The sequence below is a fragment of the Arachis duranensis genome, chromosome 1, assembly GCF_000817695.3.
Source record: "Arachis duranensis cultivar V14167 chromosome 1, aradu.V14167.gnm2.J7QH, whole genome shotgun sequence".
Classification (NCBI taxonomy): Eukaryota; Viridiplantae; Streptophyta; class Magnoliopsida; order Fabales; family Fabaceae; genus Arachis; species Arachis duranensis.
Window position 1 is genome coordinate 26731455 of NC_029772.3, and position 5274 is coordinate 26736728.

A 5274-nucleotide genomic window follows, 5' to 3' on the forward strand; every position below is an offset into this window, starting at 1 on the left:
CGTTCCAACCTCATATATCCACGTTAAATCCAACGTTAGTGGTCTTAACGTGACCACTAACGTTGCTTTCTCAAAACTTGGCTAACGTTATTGGGACTCACTTTTCCCAATAATGTTGGCTTATACCCCTTCACAAACGTTAATGGGAATCACTTTTCCCATTAACGTTGCTTAGTGCCCCTATGTTCCTACGTTAGAGTCCACGTTAGTATAGCTAACGTGACTCTTAACGTAGGTGTGATCCACCTTCGAGAGCGTTAGTGACACTCACCTTTGTCATTAACGCTCCAAATGCCACATTCTCTACGTTATAACTCACGTTAACTAAGTTAACGTGGCTCTTAACGTAGTAGTGAAGCCACCTTCCAACGTTAGTGACAAAAGTGAGTGTCACTAACGTTGGCTCTTTGATCTCAACTCCACGTTAACTTTCACGTTAATAGTCTTAACGTGAAAGTTAATGTAGGCAATGCTAGTTGGTCCAACGTTAGTGACAAAAGTGAGTGTCACTAACGTTGGCTTTTGTTTCTTCTTCCACGTTAGAGTTCACGTTAACTAAGTTAACGTGACTCTTAACGTGGATCATTGCCAAGTTCTCCAACGTTAGTGGTGTTCACTTTTACCATTAACGTTGGAGTTCCTTCTTCTTCTACGTTAACTACCACATTAACTTAGTTAACATGGCAAGTAACGTGAGCTTTGGGTGGCTTCGCAGGCGTTATTGGTGATCACTTTTCTCACTAACGTTGCAAGCTTTACCATTCCACGTTAGTGTTCACGTTAACTAGGTTAACATGAATACTAACGTGGTTCTTCCTTGCTTCGTTTGCCCTGAAAACAAGCAATTAAAGTGCATCAAAGCTCTAGCCAAAGTCATGAAATTATGCATCATCAATTTATCATGCAATTCTAGCAAAATACTCATGAAATTATGCAAAGTTCACAAAAGTTGCTTGAATCAAGGTGTAAGTGTAATTTCATCCAAAACTTGCCTTATTCACTAAGAAAATGCATGAAACTACCCTAAAACAGTAAAGAAAAGGTCATTGAAGCTGGCCTAGATGCCCTGGCATCACAACACCAAACTTAAAGCTTGCTTGTCCCTAAGCAAGTACTGAAGCATAAGAAGAATGAAATGAAATAATCAAGAAGATAAGATAGAAGTAGCATTCTTGGTTTATGGGGGTTTCATGCATAGCAACTTAGGTTCTTTCCCTCTAGGTTTCAAGCCTTTATCAAATCCTTAGTCATCTTCTTGATTACATCCTTTGAGGCTTCTTTCTTATTGATCCTTCCTTCTTTTTCAAAGTTATTTTTCTTTTTGCTAAGTGCTTTGTAAGAGGGCGACTCTTTATGATAAGGTTTCAGCCAACACTCCCAAACCTGTTAGTTTTAAGGTGCTAGGTGTTAAGACACCCCTAAGGACTTACTCCCTCAAGTCTCTTTCCCCCAAACATACACACCACAGGCACATCGTTTATTTTCTTTCTTGAGACCTTGGTGTCCAGCACCTCTTTGGGTTACTAAGTGTTTTGTAACTAAGGTTACTCTTGATAGTGGACTTTCAGCTGATAATCCTGGATTAGTTAATCCAAGCTACCAAGTGATAATGCACCCCTAAGAGCTTATTCATCCAAGTATATCCTTTGTACATACACACCACAGACACATGCCTCAATTTTGAAACCCTTGATGCCTAGCATTATTTCTTATTGTGTTTCTTTCCTTTTCACTTTTATTTCTTTTTCTCTTTTCTTATTGGGATCTTATTGTTTAGCTAGTCTCAAAGGGTGTGTCTCAAACAAAGGACTCAGGATAGATAGTTGCTTTCTTTCCTTCTTTGGTGAACCAACTTAGCTTACTAATCAACCTACCACAAACATTCAGAATGCACTTCATAAAATAACTCCACTCTTGTTCTTTTCATAACATTTTCTTTTTGATTAACTTAAAGAGACAAGCATACAAGTAAGAAAGGTGAAAGTGAACACTTAAGACATTGAGCTAACACACTTAGCCTAAGCAATAAAACTTAAGTGCATAATTGAAAGTCCTAAGCTACCATGGAAGCATGTTCTATTTCATACATGATTTTCCTTATTTAAAGCTTTGAAAAAGATAACTAAGCAGGAACTTCACCACCTTTCACTTATTGGTATGCTCATGTTCTTCTGCTACCTTGGGATTCTCCTTGATTACTTGGGTCTCCATTCCCCTTGCGCTTCCCCATCAGCTTTTTTCAGAAACCGGCATCCTCCATCTTCTTCTTCAATGCTTCCTTTTGCTGTTTCACCTTCCCCTCTTCTTGTTTTGTTAAGTTCTTGCGAACTTCCTCATAACTTAGGATGTCGGGGTGCAAGTGATGCATATGCTTACTCATATAGTTTAACCTTGCTTGAGTGTTGACGCTGAATTCTTCTCGATGCAGTTGCCTTCCTTCATTGAGCACACTGAATTCGTTGAATGCCTTCATCTGATTCATTTGGCATTGATTGAGTTCCTGGAGGCGTTTATCTTGGCTTTCTTACCTTTTAGACACTTGACTGATGTCTTGAGTGAGCTGAGAGTAGTGCTCTTGTTGCTACTCCATTAACTATTTCTGCCATTCTCTTTGTTGATTCATCCAATTTGTTAGCATTTTCTCTTGACGATCCATTCTCTAAGATTGAAATTGCAGTTGTTGTTCTTGTCCTTCCATGTATATTCTTGATAAATCATCAATGGCTCCTCGGATGTGACCCAAATTGATGTTGGTTGGGTCATAATACCCTTCTTGATGATGTTCTATTGGTTGGGTTTCTTATTGGACAGGTTCTTCCTCTTGTGCTTCTTCTGATGCCCTCTTTCTTAGATGGGGTCTTTTCTGCAGTTGAGCTGGAGTTACATGGGTTATGCGTTGGAGTGTAAGTGATCTCTCTAGACCTACCCAAGTTGGATTGCTATCTTCAAAGACAACCTTAGCTTTCATGTATAATCTAAGGATGGTGCTGGGGTACCAAAGTTTAGCACCTGAGTCTTTCTTCTCGGCTGATTCTTGAATTCCTTCAACTATAATTTCATGCACATTGATGCTTCCACCCCTTATTAGACAATGTACCATAGTAGCTCGAGCAATATTAACCTCAGAATTGTTTGTGGCTGGAAGGATAGATCGTCTCACAAGCTCAAACCATCCCTTGGCTTCTGGGATGAGGTCTCCTCTCCTGATAAACCGGGGTCTCATATCCGAATACCTTTCCCAATCAGATCCCACAATGCATATGTCACCTACAATTTCTTCTAGTTCATCATTGTCGGGGCCATTGTTCATTCTTTCTTAGTATCCAAGCTCAACAAATTGTGGTGATTTCAGATGAAGAGTTCTAATTATAGCATTCGGACTGAAATCTACCTCTGTTCCTCTTACATAGCTTTTAAAGGTGGGGGTTGTGGTCTTGTCTTCTCTAACCACATTTGTATAAAATTCCCTGATGAGAGTTGCATTTACCCTTGCTTCTGGGTTAGTGAGCTTTTGCCAACCCCTTTTCTCAATCTTCTCTCGAATTTGTGGACATTCATCTTCATTGAACTGGAATGTTGATTCGGGTAGTATCTTCTTGTCCTTTATTCGTTCGAACTCGAGCTCATGGAAGGCTGTTTTGAATCTCCTGGCGTCGAAGGAAGGCTGCTCCATGGGTTCCTTTCCTCTTCGCCTTTTGGAACTTGATGATGCCATATAGGATAGTTGATATATTGGTTAGTTCTCAAGATGGCTAGGAGGGTGTATGTGAAGCCTTGGTGAAGGGTGATGTGTGTATAACCGAAAGGAGGGAATGGGAATGGTGAGCATAAGTGTGTATGGAGAAGTTGTGTGAAGGGGTTTATATAAGAAGATGGTAATTGATTGAAGGGTGTGGATTGATGATGTTGTTTGATAGTGGACGGTTGGGGTTTTAGGATTGAATGAGCACAAGGATCACCTCCTTTATGGGGGTCTTGGTTCGGTCTTCAAAACTATCCATTCCCAATGTTGCATGGCAATACTTCCAAGGACATTCCCCATGAAGACAAGTGTGAAATTCCCTTGGCCAAATCTCCCTTCTTAAATTGCCCCATCAAGTACCATCAATGTACTTTTTGGTTCCCTATATACGAAAAGAAGATGTGATGGATTATTTGAAATTTTTGGTGGGAAAAAGAAAATGTGAACTAAAAAATTAAAAATATTTCTTTTTCTTTTGTTTTTTTTTACATGATTAAATGCTTTCCATGAATGCAAATCAATCAACCATTAAGCTTCCCATGCATGCACGTTGGTACACCAAACTTGTTTGTGATCATATGATGCAACAAGTTTGGGGAATAAATCTTCCTCATAGGGTGTGTTCAAACCTCACTTGGTGTGCTTTGAACACCAAACTTATCATGTAATATACATTGCATGTAGAGGAGCTTTATATTAGTTGTCAAAATTGATTTGAAATTTCATGGAAATTGCCTTATTACTATTATTAGAGATTTAAGAAGAGAGGTATAGAACATGAGTTGCTTCCCATGAAGTGCTTCTTTAATGTCATTAGCTTGACGGTTGACCCTTGTCAGGGTGGTTGGTGGTGCTTGAAATCCTCTCCTCTTGCAGTGAACCTATGTCCATTAGCTTTGTTGATAAGCTCCATATGCTCCAAAGATAATATTTTGTTGATAGTGTACACAGGAGGCAGCTGAGATGGAATAGTGGGGAGGTGGGGTGGTATAGATGGAAAGTATGTAGAGATCACTTCATCACCTGTCAAGAAATTTTCTGTAGGAATTTTATTATTCCTCCATCTCCTTGGAACTTTCTTCTTTGTATCTCTTGATGCTTGCTTGTTCTCTATAGCTCCTTTCCCTAAGGACTCCTTCTTGTTTCCTCTGCATGAATCTGGTGGTTCTGGTTCCCTTTGTATTACCTTTGAATGAGGTTCTTCTTGAATATGTGACTTCCCATCCAATGTGGTTTCCAATTGTGTTATTTGTGCTTCCTTGTTTGTTTCTTGCATCAGTGCTTCATTCTGCTCTTCTCTTAATTCTTTGTTTTCTTGACTTGATTCTTGTGAAAGGTTGAAAACGTTGAAAGTGAGCTGCTCATCATGTATTCTCAGCACTAGCTCTCCTCGCTCTACATCTATGAGTGCCCTGGCTGTGGCTAGGAATGGTCTTCCTAGAATGATGGGGTAAATAAGATTCTCATCCATTTCCAGAACAACAAAATCTGTGGGAAGATAGTACCTCCCAACCTTAACCAGCACATTTTCA